We start from the raw sequence: 20536 nt of genomic DNA on the forward strand, positions 1-20536 counted from the left end.
ATGGCTGCGAAGTGTGGCTTATTGCAATGTCAATAGTGTTGAGTATTCTGACCAACTCCCTGCAACCTCCCGCCCCACAGACATCTGGGGTCCATACCGCCAATACATTGCGGGGAGGGCGTCCGCAGCCCCATCTCAGTCCCTACACCCCAATTTACCAACTGGGGTGGGCTAAGCCTCAGGAATCCCACTCTGCACTCCATCTGTTAGGGCTTTTGCCACAACATGCTGCTTCCCTACGACAAAGGGCAGGGATGTCCCTTATCTTGCTCCTTTAGCCAACTATCGGTCCCCCGGGCATTTTGGCGATGTGTGATCTTCTGCTTTTACTCCTGCTCCACCCTGGGTGGGATGTATCGACACTTGCTATTATGGAAATGTGGTCATTGTATGCGATACCTTCTACTGTGATACGGAATGACCTAATGTGCTGGTCTCGCAATCTGTTACTTATGGCGATTGTCTATCTTGCTTTTTCTTTGAGTTTTTGGACTGTTGATTATATTTGTTTTGCATTTCAGTTGCTTATCAGAAAATCTTACTATTGTGACATTGGTTAAGCTCCATGGTGCAACCTAACTGTTTATTGCATTAGCGTCACTTTTATGTTGCCTGAACTGATTTGCGTCTGCAAGCTTGGATGCTGTGGACAGAATATGTCTGATTTATTACTGTGGTTTGCATCATTTGCTCTAATAAAGTGCTTTAAAAAAAAAAAAAAACTCTGTACTGTAGAAAGACGGCTACCAGGGCTATCCTTTGTCTGCGTTTCCTGTCCCGACGCCTTAGGCTTAGCCCTCACCGCACGAGCTAAGCAAAACACATGTTTGGCAAATAAATATAAAAAACTTACCTTGGCTTCCCGCGCTGACTCCCGACTCGAGTCCCGTCCCGAGACTGCAGACTCCCGCCGTCCTGGATTTAGAATGCCGCCGCTGCGTCTGACGTGGTCGTGTGGGCTCTCGTCACTGAAGGCTGCAGGCAGCCTCCCTCCCCTCCATGGCAGCCGGCGCTGATTGGTTCGGCCGGCTGCCCTAACCGCGTCATTTCTCCTAGTCTGCATCCTGCAGAACGGAGAGTGAGAGGTGGCTTGGGGGAGCGGCTTGCCCACTGTTGCTAATACTGTCTGTTTGGACAGCCTCTCAGGCTGTCCAAACAGTCAGTATTAACAACAGTGGGCAAGCCACTCCCCCAAGCCACTCCCCCCTGCCCTGAGGCTCGAGTAACAAGGAAGTTCTGTTCTGCTGACTGCTTTCTCGCCGTGCGAGAAGGGAAGGCAGAAACAAATGGTAGTTATAAATAAATAACTACCATTTGTTTCTGCCTTCTTCTCGCACGGCGAGAAAGCAGGGGGGGCGGCGCCCAAACGCCCAAACGCCCCCATGGTAGAACCGCCACAAATGCTACAGCATGGGTAGCATCAATGACGGTGCGAACTTGTGCTGGTGGTTGCAGGTTGTGGGCATCAGTATCAATACTTACTTGTCAGGATCAGCACTTCAGGCCTGGTTACAATATTTGGTGGACAGCCACCGATAGGCTGTCAGTGGCGGTCCGTCTGACAGACAGCCCTTCAGTCCGACCGCCGTATTTCGATGCAAGCAGTCGGGGGGGGAAGACCGCCGCCTCTGCCAGGATCCCAGATCCAGATGGGGCGGCGGTCGGAATCGTAGTCCTGACAAGAGGTGGTGCAGATGCAGGCACCACTGTCGGGATTACGATGTCCCTTTCCGACAGCCTTTTCATGGCGGGAAGACCCCCATGTAAAGGCTGTCAGAAACAGACTCTGGGGGCCCCAAACAGGGCTCCCGTCCCTTGTGGGCCACTGTAAAGCTTGTGCTGCAGCCCTTTTCCTGGGCCGCGATCACATCGTAATTAAGCAGGACTGCCGATTGCTTGACGGGCGGTCTCCTGACCGCCGTGATAGCAGTCGACGGTCCGACTGCCCAATATCTTAATCAGGCCCTTACTTTTCATCATCAGATTTTGACCCAGAACAGAAGAGAAAAAAGGCAAAAACAGGGGAAATGAGGAAAAGATTGGTAGGAATTCTGCGATAAAAAAGCACTTGCAAACATTAGATATAGATAAAGAAAGAGGACGTTTAGGGTGGTGGAAGAAAGAGGCATGTGGGAAATCAAAACTGCACCCTTAGTGTCCAGCAACCACAACAGCAGGAGCTTTACAAAAAGATTCGGCCCCTGAACTGATTAGTTTGTTTTGTAAAAAAAAATCCCCAATCTATGTAATCACACCCATATTAACAACCATCCCCAAATATCACCACCACTTACGCACACAGCCGTAAACACACAAGGCTTGAAACCACACTTGCACTATAGTAACTTGCCATTTATGACTGAAAGTGCACTCTAGTTTGCAGTAACTTGCCAGCTTTGCACGGTCATTGATAAGGGCTGCAATCTGCTGAGGTCTACCTAACATTAATCAAATAACATATAACTGTTTCGTTCTGATTTTCTTTGTTAACTCTCTTTCTTTTCCCAAACATATGTTTATGATACCTGGACACATGTGGCGAAACGTGTTGACTGTACACAAGAGGAGTACTAACTCGCTAAATCACAGAGGAGTTTTTACAACATTAAAAAGAACAAAGCCAAATTTCAAAATGTAACAAAGAAGAATAAAAGAACCAGCTCTTCTTTAAAATTGATGAAGAGTCTAAAAGAAAATCTATAACTTATACCAATATTAACCTGGGGCCGATTCACCGAACTAATCAGAGATAAAATAATAAACGTACTACTTTTGGTATTCACGGAACACATTTAGTAGTATTAAAGTTAGAATTCCTTACTTTACTACAATTAAACTGAGACAAAATCCTAACTTTACGACTTTTGGCATTCACAAAAGGCATTTAGTAGTAGTAAAGTTAGGAGTCCTAACTTTACTACTACTACTAAATGCCTTCTGTGAATACCAAAAGTAGTAAGTTTAGGATTTTATCTCAGTTTAGTAGTAGTAAAGTTATGAGTCTCAACTTTACTACTATTAAATGCCTTCTGTGAATACCAAAAGTAGTAGGTTTAGGATTTTATCTCAGATAAGTTCTGTGAATTGGCCCCCTTGTGTGTAAAACATACTTATGTTATATTATGTGGTGATATTTAACTAACAAATATTGTTGTCTAGGCCCAAACCAGACACTTTAACATTGAGTCAATATTATGAGGGTAGGGCGGCCCCCCTACTGAGGCATAGTGGACACACCTAAATATTTCTCTTCTGACCTACCTAAGGCATTGGAGGGTTTAGAAGGAAAACTGAGCCCTGACAAACTGCTCATCTGCGAGTAAATTAAAGAAAGTCACGTGGAGCCTGCTCTATAATCACAGACCCTGTGATTATCAGGAGACACCCTGTCAGTTTATTTTTTACGCTATAGTTTATTAGGAGTAACAGGTCAGATGAAACTGCCTCATTCTGCCAATATTCTCCGCATTTATTTAAGAGGTGAAGAAAGATTTCTGCATATAAGTTAGCAAAAGTGTGCAGGACAACCAGGCACTGTAGGCATTTCTGAAGAGGTGCCATGTTCTGTCTTCAGAGCAGGCAACTAACATTGGAAGTCACTGAATGCACAAAGCGTGCAATGCATTGTAGTTATAGATGAATAATTATGCAAAACACAACCAAGCATGGAGCATGCAAGACAAAGTGGTTTATTGAAAACATATTTCAATGTTTTCTCAACGGAATTGTACACATTATATCACGTTCCCAAGCATAAAACATTCAGGGGCAGATTTAAAAGAATCTGACACATCTGTAGAGATGCGTCAGTCTCCCTGCAACGCCAGCCTGCGACACCCTTGCGCCAGCATGGATGAGCCGTATTTACAATACGATGCATCATGGCGCAAGGTTTGACAGATGTGTCAGAAATTCTAATGCTTCTGTTGGCCCTGAGGTCACGCATTGCTGGAGTTATGTTGCAAGCACGACGCAACTCCAGCAATAAATGAGGAGGCCTATACTCATTATACTGCATCACTCATTACGCCTGCTTCACGCATACGTAAGGTTTTGACTCAGTGGCATCCTAGAAGTGGTGCTGTGAAATCTTGTAGATTTCACTGCGTGACTTCTACGAGGCTTTCCTGTGTGGGAACGCCCACCCTGCATACATTACACCTGATGCAGGAATAATGTGACGCAGGCTTTACAACTTGATGCATCTCCCTAGATGCATCACATTGTAAATTGGCTGCATTGTTTATGCCACTGCTGCGTCACAAAAGTGAAGCTACGCCTGTGCAAAAGTGTCCAAATGGGCTTGTAAATCTGCCCCCAAGTTTATCCTACAAGAATTCGGTCTTGCACCCTGTGCATCACCTACAGTTCTTGAGATGGGCTTATTTATGAGGTCCTGCATCACTTTTGCGCCGCTGTTGTGTCATTTTTTTGTGACGCAGCGGCAGCGTAAAATATGTGCCACGTTGTGCCATATTTACGAAGTGATGCATCTAGGCAGATGCGTCACTTCGTAACCCCCTGCGCTACATTATACCTACCTTAGGTATAATGTATGCAGGATGGGGGTTCCCCCGTTAGAAAGGGTCGTAGTAATGGTGCAGTGAACGCCATGTCTAGGAAGCGAATGCGTCAAAACCTTACACATACCTCATGGCAGGCGTAAGGGTGACACACATTGCTGGAGTTGTGTCTGTTTTTAGACACACCCCAGAAAGCGCTAGTTTTGTGCCTACAGATACGTCACTAATACTGACGAATCTGTAACTCTTTGCAACATGATGCGCAGTTCTTTAAATATGGCGCATCCTAGGTGTCGCAAGGAGGGCACACTGAGAAGTGTTGCATCACTGTTTTCACGCAGCTCAGACTACAATTAAATAGGACCATTTCTAGGAAACAAATTAAAGCCTGGCTCTTCCCAAACCGGGAGATTAATCAGTGTGCACAGCATTCTTTCACTCAGCACCAAGACACCTCGGCATTCGTGCGCTTAATAAATAAATCAGTCAGTCAGTCAGATGCGCCACTTCTCATAAATGAGGCCCAGTGTTCTTCAGCACACACACAACAACCACCTGAGTTACATGGGTCTTGCAAACTGCTAGATTCATAATGATCTCTGCAGAGAGTGCCTTAAACGCTCGAGCAATGCTCCCAGCTGAATCACTTGGACGGCTGATTTAGCCGCTTAGAGAGATCAGCAAGTTAAGATCCCCACCCTAGCAGTGTGTGGGCAAGTTGTAGGGCACACGTTCTATTTTTATCGTGACATTCTCAGCTTTTTATCTTTCAAAAGTGAAATGAGTAATAATACTAGCTATTTACAGTGCTGCCGAACTGTGTGTGTGTGTGTGTGCGCGCAAGTGTACTCGTACAGTGCTGTAAAGGGCTTTCACTTCTTCACATCAGCGGCACTTACACTCCAGCCTTGCTTTACACAAGGTTGGTACCACTGCCAGAAGCTATCCTTAGAAACCAGCTCTACTTCACGCTGAGCTGAGCCGTAGCCCCTGGATCGTGAATGGGGTGGTGGACGAGGATACTACTTAGTAGTAGTGTTGAGCCGCCACCAAGTCAGTCGCCCTTCTTCATCCTCTCATCCAATAGACACAAGCCTGAAGCTAGTGACCGGTGCTGTGGTGACTGAGAAGTACCTTTTCCAATGCAAAGGAATGTGAGATGTTGATAATCTCAGGGCTGGCGCTAGGCATGGGCTTTGTGGGCAGCGGCCCAGGGCCCCGCTCTTGCTCACAACTAAGGGCCCCACAGTTCCTTTAAAAAACACTTCAGTATTAGGAGGCCCAGGGAGCAGTAGTGGAGCAGCACTGCGTGGCCCAGGGGAGACAGCCCACCTCCCCCGGGCCTGGCAGCCATGGGCTAAAAGCTCTTCAGAAACCAAATCCAGCGATCAGATGGGCACTTGAAGTGCTCACAGGCATGAAGTGAATGTAAAGCAGGGTGTCCTATTAGGGTCACAACTAAAGAAAGAATCATGTCCCAAGATGGAGGAAAGCGATACAGGCATCATCAACATTCAGCAAACATAACCTGTTAAACCTGTTTACTTCTCTTTTCTAAAAGTCAAGATCTTGTCCCCTCTCTCATGTTTGACATATTATTGACTTTGAGCATTTGATGACCTTGATCGTCGTCACATAAGACGATTTTTGCTTCTCGTTAAGCCCCCTTGTCTATAGCATAATTCTTTCGGGAACATAATTCTGACAAGGTTTGCAACATTTTGTGCATTTAAAACCTTTGCTTTGATGATTGAATTGACTACTCACAGAAGATCTACAGTCCACATAAGTACAACCACCTTTTATCATACGGAGATTCGAACCTAGTTCCTCGAGTTCTAAAGTCGATGGCGCTGGCTGTAACACCACAACCTCTTCCAAGCGAGGTTTATAAATAAATTATCCATTGCAGTTCATCTTTACAGCCAACACGTTTAAAATGGAACCATGATGCAAATAAATACTCTCCTTGACCGGAAAAGGCGTTCATTGAAAGTAATGAATATGTGGCTCCCGTTTGAACCGTTTTTCACCAACTCAAGCTGCGGTGTTAACTCCCAATTGCTTGTTTCATATTAGCATTATGTTTAAATTAAAATGTTATGTTGTTTTAATGTGGATACCAGGGTAGGAAAATGCAACGTATGCCGAAGCCGTTTCCCGAATGTTATTTGGCCCGGTACGCTCAAAGGTTTGTGACCTTAGAGTCTTGAGATGGCGCGCACCTCATCAAACTAAAGTGGCTTAATGGGATGCCGCCTTCTGTTAGAGCCCTTTTCACTCTTCTGCTACAGAGCCAGATACGCCCCTCTGGACAGGCCGTATTTCCGGCTGTACTGAGAACACAGCGATACAAAAGGGGATGGTGGACGGAGCGTTTGAGCAAATCAAACACTCACCCCCAGTCAACTGATCTGGGTTTAATCCATCACCATTCTTTAGCTCACTCAGCCACCCCAGTTCAGACATGTCAGACTGAGAACACAGCTGACACCTTGGATTGGGCACTAGGCTTACTAAGGAAGCAGGGAAACATGGCGCGAGCCTCGTAAACGGGTACTAGCACATATGATATTTGGTAGATTACACTGTAACCACAGAATGTGGACGATTGGATTTGGGAAAGTTTGGGTTTACTTTTGTATTATACTCGCTATGAAAAACAAGATAAAAGTTCTATAGAAGGAGCAGCAGGCAGCGAGGGGGGTGGGGGGGGGGGGTTTAGAAATAGTACGGCTGTCACACCTGGAGCAGCGGATGGGCACTGATTAAGTTTGATCAAACCGTGTTTAGTCTGTGCTACACAGCAAGCATCGGAAGTGACGTTTCAGCTGGGCTAGCCATTTACTGAAGCTGCAAAGCATGGCGACGCAGAACCAAATGGAAGCAATGGCAGGGTTCCAAGCCCTTTTTTGTAAACAATAGTATCTTGCCAACGAGACACATGCACTAGAGCAGGGGTCTCCAACCTTTTGTGTAGTGAGAGCTACTTCTGGTCAGTGAAAATCGTCGTGAGCTACTAAATCCCAAGCAACTCGCGCATTTTTCCGAGCGACCTCCCCCGCCCAGTTTAATTGACGTTAAGCTTATTTCTTCAGAGCCCATGGGCCCCATACTGTGGTTTCCACACACACACAATAATACTGAAAGAAACTACTTTTTTCCCTTTTTTACATGTGCACTGCCTTCTGCAGCATAGTGAGACAAAAAACTAAAGCACAAGCCACAACAGTGACACAACAAAAGCACAAGCCGTGCAAGCGGAGGCCGATGCTTGTCGGAATGGGACAGAAAAGAGGCTCTGGCACTAAATTAAAAGCAGCCCCATAAGCCGGGTCTGGTGGCTTACTGCACTAAAGCAGCCACTGCAGGGGCCAGTGATTGACCTCATGGTGACAGGTTTAAATCCCAGCAGGTCCACTCATCCTTTCATCCAGTTGTGGTCGATATAATGAATAGCCTTGAGTTGGGTAACAATAAACATCTGTTATTCAGCCCCAGGACACCTTGGGTAATCGTGCGCCTTGCAACTAGACTTGTTATGTTATTAAATATAGGGCAGGCAAATCAAATAGCTAAAAAAAGTGGGCCACATTTGCAAAATAAGTAAAACTTAGACATGTAGGACGGTGTTTTTCAAGGTATGGAAGACTACTTGGCTATTTGTGCTTGCAGCAGGCAATGTTTGGTACTATCAGAAAAAATTACAATAAAAAGCAGCCCACCAGCCAATAAAATCAGCACACAAATAGCCAAAAACCCACAGACAAGCATTGGCACAGACTACCAACCAATAAAATCGTCACACAAACAGACCACTAAACAACCATACATAACATCCTGAGTGGCCACACGACACCATGGAACAGTCAAGGCCTCACTGTGGAGAGGCCAGAGCTGGGAAGCCAGATCTGCCTGTGTCCCTGAAGAGCGCACAGAGGCCGGTGAAAAGGCACACTGTGGTCCAGCCCACCTCTGGTTCAGTCAGCAAAGGTTCAGAATGGACCAGCTTGAGAGGTAGAAGCCTAAATGGGGCATGGCAGGGGAGGTTGGAGACAACTATTGGATGTTATATTGAATTGAAGGCAGGAGTCAGAAAGCTAGCATCAGTGGAACAACAACCTTTTTTTGTCAAAAGGCCTCCTGCACCTCTATCTGTCTTGTTCCCATGCAGAGCTGTGTTGCACAGGTCCATCAAGCGAGCCTCTTTGCTAAGGGCGAACAAGGAGTCTTCAGTCAGAGGGGTCTCGACATTCAGATCAGTCTTTCATATCCTCCGAGTAGTTCTCAATGTGGACTCTGGATTGTCGTAGTGTGGAAGTTAAATTTGCTCTGTAACTGGGTGCTGGCTTCTATGAGCAATACCTGGGCATCAGCATCTTCATTGATCGCAATGTGCATCGATGGCACTGGCTGCGACACAGTTAGTGCCCAGATGTGCTGGCTGTGCAGCGCCTTCAGTCTCGGGATGCGCAGCAGAGAATCCTTCACAGTACTGAAGTCTACTCTATGCCCCTTGAGTCCCTTCCATCAGTACGAGCAACACATCCCTCAGTATGGCTAGAATAGTGTGACCCCCAGACCAGGATGGAGAAGACGAGGAATATACAGATGGGATCCACAATTTTATACTCTGGCTTGAAGTAGATAACGTAAGCAGCCACCAGTACCCCAACGCTCGCACCAGGTCCCCCACAACATGAATGAAGGCAGCTCGCACACTGGTGCTCTGCTCCTTCTCGGGGGTGGTCTTGTGCGAATGTTCATGTGATCCTTCCATAGGGCCATGGAACCACCCATTATGATGTTAACTGTTCATAATGGTGAGGTGATCAGTATATTATTCCCTGCCCACTCTCACCACGTGCTTCCGGTGCCCTCTCTCTCCCTGCCCGGCTCCATGCCCATGCTATCGCCCCCTGCACCCTGTCCCCTATCCCCTATTTCTGCTCTCTGCCCACCCTGCTCTCACTCCGTGCTTCCGGTACCCCCCGCCTGTCCGGGTCTGTGCCACAGCACCCTGCCTCTGTCCCACTCCCTACTCACTGCATACCCATGGCTAAGGTCCCTGCACCCTGCCCTGCTCACCACTGTCCTCTATCACTGCACTCCCCCCTGTCCCTTGTTCTGCACAACATGTCTGCCTTTCTGCCACTGCTCCCTGTCCCAACCCCTGCACTCTGTCCTGGCTCCCGGACACGCTCTCTGTTACTGCACCTTGCCCATGCTCCCTGCCCCTTCTCTAACCCTACACTGCCCTTATCCTGCCCTTGCTCCTGTCCTGAGCCCTGTTCACCGTCTCTGGCTCTCCCTCACTCTTTCCTTGCCCCCCTCTCTCCCAGTCTATGCCCTCAGTCTGTTGGTGACATCTCGACAATCTTCTCGTAGAACCCTCTGTCTCTCTCCATCCCCACTGTCTCTCCCCAGCCCCTCTCTCTCCTCCTGCCCCTACTGTCTCCCCCAGGCCCCCTCTCCGTCCTGCCTCTCACGGTATCTCTGCGCCTCCACTGTCTCTCCCGAGCCCCTCTCTTGTCTGCCCCTCACTGTCTCCCTCCGCCCCAACTGTCTCTCCCCAGCCCCTCTCTCTCTTGCTCCTCGCAGTCTCTTTCAGTCCAGCGGCCCCTCTCTCTCTCTCTCTCTCTTTCCAGCGCCCCAGTCTCTCCCTGGCACCACTGTCTCTCCAGCGACCCCTCTCTGTCTCTCTCCGGCTCCTCTGTCTCTCCCCAGCCCCCCTCTCTCTCTTTCTCCCCATTCCCTCTCTCTTTCTTTCCAGTCCCTCTCTTTCTCGCCACCCCCTCTCTCTCTCTTTCTCTCCATCGTCCATCCCCTCTCTCTCTTTCTTTCCAGCCCCTCTCTTAACACCTCCTTCAATCTCGTTCCCTGGGGCTGATCGACCGACTCCTCGCTATAAGGTGCAGACTTTGGGAGGTCAAGAGACGGCCACTCGATCTGAAAGCGCCTTTTAGTGACTGGATCTCAGGATAGCGCTGAGCCTGCAAAGGGAGCACCCAGTCATGCAGAGGAGCTGCTCTGTATTTTCATCGGGATTGACGCGTAGCATGAACTGAATCCTCACCACTCAACCGATTTTCTGTATATTTTTTTTGTTACCACATTTAACTTTATAACCCAGACATTATCAACACAAACAATTACAAATTAAGCTAGCCATACAGTGCACGTTCGGAATCTAATTATTAAGCAATGCTCCGGGGATTTTCACCTCTTTAAAAAGGAAAAAGGCATGCGTGGTTCCCAGCAGAACTTTGATGTGAAAACCAGCAAGGAGAAACCAGGGGTGCGCCGTAGAGTCACAATGACAACACACATAGGAGAGGAATCGAGAGCGGTCCCATGCAGGGTCATTTCACATGGTACGACGTCACTTCACTCTTAGTCTTACATTACTTTTACGGGCGGGGGGGGGGGGGGGGGGGGGAGGCGTCCTAAACTGTGGTATAACTAAATTTTACCTGCAGCAAATCGGGTGCAAGTTTGTACGTGCGGGTCCCGGCCTGCGAACTGCTCCTCAATGCTCCGCCCTACCGTGCTTGCCTGAGCTCCGCACCCGCACCATGGACAGTGCGTTGCCAGTGACGAAAAGGCACGTAAACATCACGAGAACGCGCCCGGTCACGAGACTCTGCAGCAGGAAGTCATCCTCTTCGGCCCGCCCCACCCCAGCTACGCTCAAGCCAATCAGAGCAGCTGCTTTGAGTGAGGGCGGGCAATGGACACTGAAAACAGCCTGAATAGCCCAAATAATGCTAATATGCTACTAAATTGAGCAGCCCTCGGTGCGAGCTACTCACAGGGTCTCGGCGAGCTACCGGTAGCTCACGATCGACCGGTTGGAGACCCCGGCACTAGAGCATGCACTCGTTCGCTTGACCCTAAAAAAGCACATTTCTTTAATGCGCAGAAGAGCGTTTTACCTTAGTACATGGGATTATATCACTGTATTGATATGCATTTAGTAAAAGTGAGAGTTTTTAAATATAAACTGCTAAACATAGCTGCCCCTGCCCTCATTATAATGGTATTCATGAACTAAGAGTGGGGTCACTGAAATTATGTGGCAAGACAGGACCAAATTAGGTGTACTAATAGTTTCATAATGGGGAAAGGGGCGCCCTAAGGATGCAAACTTGCCCCTTTTTTTATTTTCCCTTTAAAAAATGGGCTTGAACAGGTGTTAGTAGCAGCCAAGGTAGATTGCCCTCAGGCCCTTGACCGCTGCCGGTACTTTTATATGCGGAAGACAAGATATTGATGGCCAGGACAGCTCAGGGTCTGCAAAGCTTTTTGAATTCCTTTGATGTGTTTATGAGTAAGCTGGACATGTCAGTTGATTTTACTAAATCTTTTATCATTGAAGTGGGTCCCAACTCGACAACATCTAAAACATTCAATATGAGTAAACATTTTCTTGCAAAGGTTAAGGCTTTCCCTTATTTGGGTGTGTTGTGCGACTTCATTATGAGTTGGAAACCACTAATCACAGCAAAGAAAGCGGAGCTCATCAGGACCAACGCAGCTTTATTTAGCTTCACGACAAGATTGGGGAGTAGACCGCACAAGTCAGTAGTCAAGATTTACCAGGCCAAATGTATCTCTAATGAGCAAGTTCCTTCCATAGGCTAGACAGTCCACTTTAGCATCGTGTCTAATTCCCAAACGTCGATCATGAACCGGTTCTGTTGGAGAAATCACGCAAAGCACAACAGAACCATGTGTATAAAAATACTGTTACACCTTGTAAAAATAGTTTTTGCTGAAACCAATAAGAAAGTCACGTACAGGAATATTATATATAGTATTGCTACTATTTGCTATGTATCACAAATGTTTTCAAAATGTAACTGTGAAGCGCTCTGATACCCAAGGGTCAAGTCCGCGCTATATAAAACTCTATAAATAAATACAATAAATAAAAAATCCGATGGGAACGACATCTGGGGTTATGTGGCCATTAACAAACTCTGGATAACAGAAAACACATTTCTCAGATGCTTGTTGTGTCCCTCAGACCACTTAGGCCTTTTGTGTGCAAAAGAAGTTGGGAGTCAAATATCTTAGAGATCAGATAGCCCTTTGCCCTTTGTTGGGATGGATTAGGGTATGGACCAAGAAGGAAATCAGCCTGAATAGATTAATACTAAGGGATTACTTGACACTTGACCATGCCTTCAAAAGATCCTGGCTTAAGTGTATTAGGGACTAATTCCAGGGGATGGGAAGGCTGGAGCTTTTTTTGCAACCCAGGGGTTATACTTACAACAAACTATAAATGGGTGAAGAAACACTTTTTAGAATGGAACATATTGTTAGGAGAGGAGTCAGAACTGTTGAAACTTTCCGTCACTTTATCCACTGCTCAGGATATGGAGCCCTATTTAGCATTGGTGAAGAATAACAAGGAAATATTTGTTCTTATTATATTTTGACTTAATTTATTACATCTATCTGTAGCTCACCAAAGAGGATGCTATGACTTTAAATCCCTGGGTCCCTGTGACTGAGAATAGATCTCCACAGGGCACGATGCACATTAATGTGTTTTGTAAATGTTATACTGTGCCAAGGTGAACTTTTATTGTTCCATTACTTAAAGAACAAGCATTTACAATGCAATGGTTTTGCCTTTGTTAAAGTTAGAGCTATTGGCATTGCTCTTGACATTATTTTTATTTATGTTTTTTTTAACATAAATAAATGGCATTGTCATTTACAATGCCACTAGCTTTATCTCTTGCAAATGACACACACAAACACACACAGAGCCCCCCCCCACACACACACACACACACACACTCAGAGCCCCCCACACACACAGCCACACAAAGCTTCCTACACACACAACCACACAAAGCTTCCCACACACACAGCCACACAGAGCCCTCCACACACACCCACACAGCACAAGCAGGCAACAGGGGCACACAGAGGCACAAGCAGGCAACAGGGGCACACGGAGGCACAAGCAGGCAACAGGGGCACACGGAGGCACAAGCAGGCAACAGGGGCACACGGAGGCACAAGCAGGCAACAGGGGCACACGGAGGCACAAGCAGGCAAGAGGGGCACACGGAGGCACAAGCAGGCAACAGGGGCACGAAAACGGAGGCACAAGCAGGCAACAGGGGTACACGGAGGCACAAGCAGGCAACAGGGGCACGAAAATGGAGGCACAAGCAGGCAACAGGGGCACACAGAGGCACAAGCAGGCAACAGGGGCACAAAGAGGCACAAGCAGGCAACAGGGGCACACGGAGGCGCAAGCAGGCAACAGGGGCACACGGAGGCACAAGCAGGCAACAGGGGCACACGGAGGTACAAGCAGGCAACAGGGGCACACGGAGGTACAAGCAGGCAATAGGGGCATACGGAGGCACAAGCAGGCAACAGGGGCATACGGAGGCACAAGCAGGCAACAGGGGCACACGGAGGCACAAGCAGGCAACAGGGGCACACAGAGGCACAAGCAGGCAACAGGGGCACGAAAACTGAGGCACAAACAGGCAACAGGGGCACAAAAACTGAGGCACAAGCAGGCGACAGGGGCACACGGAGGCACAAGCAGGCAACAGGGGCACACGGAGGCACAAGCAGGCAACAGGGGCACACGGAGGCACAAGCAGGCAACAGGGTCATGAAAACAAGCACAAGCAGGCAAAAGGGTCACAAGCATGAATTGTAATTTAGACGGGGCTGAAGTGGAGGACGGTCAGTAGGGAAGTAGTGCGGCTGGTGCAGTGGTACCAGGCCGAAAGGTGAGAGGGGCTGTCTGCACCCCAGTTTGGACAGTTTCCACTACCTAACAGGGATTGGTGGGAGGGGGGGCGTACTTCTTGCTTGCTTTAGGGCTGTTACTTCGGGGACGCAGTGCACGCTGCTGCCTGCTGCCTCCGGGACACGACAACAGGCAGGGAGAGGACAGGCTAGGAGAGGGCAGGGAGGGGACAGGCTGGGAGAGGGCAGGCTGGGAGAGGGCAGGGAGGGGACAGGCTGGGAGAGGGCAGGCTGGGAGAGGGCAGGGAGGGGACAGTCTGGGAGAGGGCAGGTTGGGAGAGGGCAGGTTGGGAGAGGGCAGGCTGGAAGTGGACAGGCTGGAAGTGGAAAGGCTGGGAGAGGACAGGCTGGGAAAGGGCAGGCTGGAAGTGGACAGGCTGGGAGAGGACAGGCTGGGAAAGGGCAGGGAGGGGACAGGCTGCTTATATTGATTTTCTGCCACTTCGGTGACCTGCAGATCCACCCCAAGTGTGGCCCCTTGCAGAATTGTGTTAGTTAGAGCCACAAGGCTGAAGAGAGAAAAAAAAGGAGTGGGTTGGTTGCGGGGCTTAAGCTGTGTGCTGCTGGGCGCCGAACCCCCTGCCTGACGTGCTGGGGGGGGGGGGGATATGCAGGGAGGGAGAGAGAGCGATAGATACATTTATCTGCTTAAACTGCCTTTTTATATATGTTTTACTATAAATAATGCCAACATTTTCACAATCTCTTTCTCACTCGATCTTGTTCATCTGCGTGCTTCATGGTTGCCATGCCTCACAAGTGCACCCCATAGTTAGTCTATTATGTATTATTAAATGATTACTGGGACACTGATTGGACGCCCGGATGAGTTATCAAGGGAAGTAGCATAGACAGTGAGGTCAACAGAGCATTGGCAGGTTTAATAAAACAGACCGTTTTGCCGAATGCTGCATACTGTTTAAACTTGTCATGTAAAACAAGGATGGTTCATTAATAATGTTGTTTTCCTTATCAGTTATAAAAAGGGCCTCTTTGATGCGCAGACAGCATTAGCAAAGACAAAATAGACTCTTAAAGAAGAGTGCTTTGAAAAGAAGTCTAAAGATACCGTAAGGGGTTAAAAGACCTGCCGTATAAAATATTTAACAGTAGGTACTTGTGACAGAGGGCCAGTAATTCAATTGGATCTTTAAAAAAAGCATGTGCTTGCAAATATTTATTTGTGAACAAAAAAACTAAATCCAGCAGCAGGTTACCATGACTACGAAGTAAAATAAATGAGCATACGAGGATGATTAGTACTAGCTCTTTATGATAGTCTAAGGAATCCAAACACTACGTAAAAAACAAAAAGTAAATCAGAAAGTATATTAGCAAATTAAATGTTGCAGTATCACCTAATATCACATCAAAGGGACTGCTTGAAACCCCATTACCCAGACCTAAACAGGATAATGTAAACATCCACGAAATGGCATTGATGCCTTGATAAACAGCCCATTAAAGCAAGGGCAAACTGTGAAAAACATGAAAGCCAATGGTTTAAAAGGGCTCACTCAGAGCGCATCCTCTCCCTGCAAATCGATTGCGCTTTTTTTGAAGAACTGATGATTGGAGCCAAAGGTAAAAAGAACAACGGACACACGGAGAGCGGGAGGGGGGTGCGGGGCGGGAACAGACACACGGGGAGCGGGAGGGGTGGTACGGGGGCGGGAACGGACACACGGGTAGCGGGAGGGAGCCTCCCCTAGCCCCAAATAAAACAAAGCGACTCACCTGCACTTCCTCTGAAGCTTGGCAGAAGCACACCATCGGACAGACACTGGGGCGCCATGACAGCGGGAGGGGACTCACCGGTCTCTCCAGTGTTCCGCTGGTTCTCCTCAGGTTGGCGTCGGGCGAGGCTCCTCCTCTCCAGGACCTTGCCGAAGACGGGGCGGCGGCTGCGGGCTCCTTCTCACGGCCCCGAACAGGAAGGCGGGTGCCGTCAATGGTGGACCAGATTCGGGGACGTTCCCTTGAATTGGCTTTCGGCTGACGTAGCGTGACGTAGCCAAAAGCCAAAAATTCTCGGGAACGCCCCTGAATCTGGTCCGGCATTGACGGACAGGCCCGTCTTCCAATGGCTAGCCTCCATTTATGGAGCTAGCCAATGGAAGACAGGGGCCGTTCCTGTCTCCCCTACTATACTCATTAGGTTTTCGCCTGCGCGAAAAAGCTGCGCAGAGCGCAGCTTTCGCCAGGCAAAACCTAAAAAGGTTTCTTACAAGTTCATACAGCTCTCTCATTTGTACAGATGTTACCTGATGAGTTTATTCTTTTTATTGTTGTATGTTTTTTATGAGCTTTTATTACTCTTAGGAGCTCACAAGAAGATTAATCATGCTGCTAAATTTTTATGTACTCTTTTATGTTGAATTGTTTGTAGAATACTGTTTTTATGATTCAGATGCTTGCATGGTTTCAAATGTAACTGAATAAAGATATTTTGATGCTGATGTTGTTGAACCAGTGTGTGCTGCTAAGATCGTTGAGCTTTCTGCCAAAGTTTGCAATTACTTGTCTCTTTATTTTTCTTTCAAAATGTAACAAAAAAATGGTTAGTTTTGAGATGCACGTATCATCTTTTACAAAAAATTGTGATCTTGACCCATCCTCAATGTATCTGCTGAATTTCAGCCTGCTCCCTGTGTACTCTATCACTCCTCTTGACCTCTCTAACAAATCTCACTCCCAGTGGGACCCTTTCCTGCCCATGACCTGACTGGAGATCTAGAGGTTCCTCCTGTCCTTAACTTCATTTGCAATATCTTGCTTTTGTCGTCAAACGTTCTTACCAATGTAAAAACTAAAAAAGCTGTGGTTGTAACTCTGCTAAAAAAAACTTTAAACAGGCTTAAAACTTCTCTGCATCTCATTACATCTCTTTGCTACCCCTTTCTCTAATGTCCCACAAAATCATTCTGCAAAAGGAAAAAAAGCAGAAGCATGGTGTGAGACTTTGTCTTTGGGTGAGGGCAATAGGTGAATAATTGGCAGCATCTGCAGGGAATACAGGTGCATATTATCAAGAACAGCGTTAAAAATTATCGCCGGTTTAATGGGCTTGATAATATGCCCTTGAGAATTCAAATAGAAGTCCATGTTCTGGTGTGAGCATGGGCTTCTATTGGAATTCTTCAGGGCATATTATCAAGCCCATTATCGCCCCTTTAGCTGCAGTTTTCTGCTGCTAAACCGGCGATAATTTTAAATCCGTTCTTGATAATATGCCCCACAGTTTTTTACGATTGCTGTTTCATAGTGGACAATTTCATTTGTTTGAGTTATTCCTTTTAGAAACTTGTCTTTCCAACGGTGGCAATAGTGAGCAGTCAAAGAGTACTCCCAGAGAGTAATACAGGTATTGGAACCCAAATACAGTAAGTCATGTTAATCGTATCCGATAAGCACCGTATCCAGCCAACCTAGTTATGTCTTTTAAAAAGCACTGCTTTAGATCAGGTGATAATGGGATGAAACAACAAAAAATGTGTTCTGTGACTAAAAGTCCCCCAACACCTAACATATGTCTTACAATATCTCTGTGTGTGCAAAGTGATAATGGACAGAATTCCACCCTGCAAGACTAATTGCTATGAGGCCCAAAGAAGGGGCACAATTGAATTAGGAAAGGCAGAGAACCCACAGTTGACTGACTCACCAATGTCTGGGCTTCTTGTTGAGATGATTTGTTTTATTACTGTGGATAAACTGGGCTCCTAGCCTGGGCTGATTTGTCCAATGGTACAAAACCCAAAAGGATGCTACAGCCTTAGGGTTGATGTGCACATTCAGCCTGACTGTGCTCATATGGCCAGCCTGCTCATTGTCATGTGCAGAATGACAACGGGCTGGTATGGACAAGCACAGTATAATGTGTGTCACCTCCCACAACAAATAATCCCAAACCTCAGGAAGTAAAAGCGAGGACTGGGGAAGTAGCTGCTTCTCAGAAGCACAGTTAAAATTGGCCTCCTTTGGGAGGTGAGGGAAAGAACGGAATGATCATGAGATGGGGGCTGTGGGGTGGAGGGCAGCTGAGAAGCGAGGGGGCATTCCATAAAGTACATCAATGCACATGAAGTGATCTACCAAACTCTGATCCTATGCGAGTAGGTTGCCAGTAGGTTCAGAGAGCATTATCCTGCTTTGGAGGTTCGTAGACCAGAAGTGTTTGGTTAGGTAGTCTTTTTTACATCACAGCGGTTTTGAATTTAGACCGCTGGTGCACTGCGTTTGTAATCCTAGTGGAGTACGTCCTTGAGCTAGTTTTATATCACCTTCCACACAGTTTTCATAACATTTTGTTTGCGCTGCACCCTCACTTACACTATTAGCTCCTCATTTGTAGATTTAGTACATCTTAGATAACATTCAAAACATCCCTGAGCTCCTCCCTCTCAGAGAGGGTGTTGTAGCCCCAGAGGAACTAGGTTTTTCCTCTGGGAGGAGAATTCCAAATGCTGAAGCATGTCACCTATGGTGAGTGAGGGATTTCATCCTAAAAAGGGAAATGCCCAATAGATACTTCTATTGGGTGTAGTCACTGGTTTCGCTTCCTACTTGACACTTTGTGTTAGCAATTTTACAGTAGTGTTTCTCCACACTTTTTTTGACTACTTCCATAGACCCCGGGATTTTGTATTGTTTTTTTTTCTGACTTTGGGGGATAAATCCCGTGTGGTCTCAAACACCTCCCTAGGACCCTCTGACTTTGAATCGATTATTAGGTCGCGCCTGCGATTGCAGGGGCGAAAGCCCCTGCTGTCGCAAAGCGATCTATTGCAATCATTTCAGTCATTTCCCTTTCAAGGAGTAGGCAGAGGAGACAACAGACTGTCACGCGCACACAGCCGGCCGGAATCGGATCAGGTCACGCGCTCCGATCCCGGCCGGCTGTTCACAACACATGCACACGCAGGCAGGCACACACGCAGGCACAGGCAGGCACACACGCAGGCACACACAACACACACACTCACAGACAGACGCACGCACACACATCCCCCCCCCAACTCACCGGTAGAAGTGTAAACCGGAACGTGCAATTATTTCTGCAGCTACAGGGGCGCCAGGATTGCCCAAGCTTACCTTCAGAGTTATTCATGTGATGCGGAGCTGCTTTGTCTAATTTGAAACCATCATTTTGTAATTCTGGCTCCATGAATAACGAACGTCTCCCCGTTGCAGAAGTGAAACTTACTTCCCGATGCGGTGATGCGTCGAAGCTTCCCATTGGTCATTGAGCGTAGCTGTTCCAATTGGCTGTTAACTTCTTGCTCCTAAAGCTTCCGCGTGATTGTATTGGAGCAATCAAGCATTTTATTTATTTGCAAGCAGGGCGATTTTTTGTGTTTTAACTTATGTGGGAACACTGTGCATGGTGTTTATGCCAGGCTGACTGGGTTGTGCTGTGATGCTCGCAGATGTCGGAATGCACCTGAGCTCCACACTCTTTTAACCACCGCCGCAGGCTGGGTTGACTTCAGTATGCTCAGGCTGCACTGCCACAGTGGAATACAAGGCAGTGAACGGAGGAGATTATTTTTTAGGCAGCAAAAACAATACCCGCTATGACGTCTCCACACACGTCACCACACCAGTCTTGCAGTGTGAGTGGCAGACTCGCCGCTCAGTGTATGAGGTGAGTGAGGCTAAGGCTATCGGCGGGAGAGTGGGGGTTTGTCACCATTCATGGCCAGTGTAGCAGGCAAGGACTTGTGAAACTACAGCAGACGAAATACATCTTTTTTTAAGTACTGCCCTTCCCTTTATTGTGAAAAACAAGCCCTCTATACATTTCTGACAGCAGTCGGAGTATCGTGTGTCTAATTGCTTGTGTGTTTTTTTTTTAAGGAGTGTGTGTGTATGTGTGCGCACAATTGCCTGTGTGTTTGTGAAGGAGTGTCTGTGGGGACAACTGGCAGTGTTTTTGAAGGTGTGTGTGTGGGTCGGCACAACTAGCAGTGTTTTTTGAAGGTTAGTTATGAACCGTACATGCGGTACATGTGACACATGCTAAGTTCAGAACCATATATTTATATTTAACATTGATTATTTATTTTTTTGCACAGTACCAAATATCACAGTTCTGCCCTTTCTTAGCACTGAAAATAACAGATGTTACGATTACTTAACCTATAGCAATCAATGCAGCCACCTTGGAAGGGTGAAAGGCTGACTGCCTTGAAGCGATTCAAACGCTCGTTCTCTGTCTC

At 47.2% G+C, this 20536-nt stretch overlaps 1 pseudogene; it reads right to left on the minus strand.

The window, feature by feature from the left end:
* Positions 1-8755: 8755 nt before the first annotated feature.
* Positions 8756-19482, minus strand: LOC147659652 (proton-coupled zinc antiporter SLC30A2 pseudogene; annotated as a pseudogene).
* Between the last annotated feature and the right edge of the window lie 1054 nt (positions 19483-20536).

The sequence above is a fragment of the Lissotriton vulgaris genome, unplaced genomic scaffold, assembly GCF_964263255.1.
Source record: "Lissotriton vulgaris unplaced genomic scaffold, aLisVul1.2 SCAFFOLD_453, whole genome shotgun sequence".
Lineage (NCBI taxonomy): Eukaryota > Metazoa > Chordata > Amphibia > Caudata > Salamandridae > Lissotriton > Lissotriton vulgaris.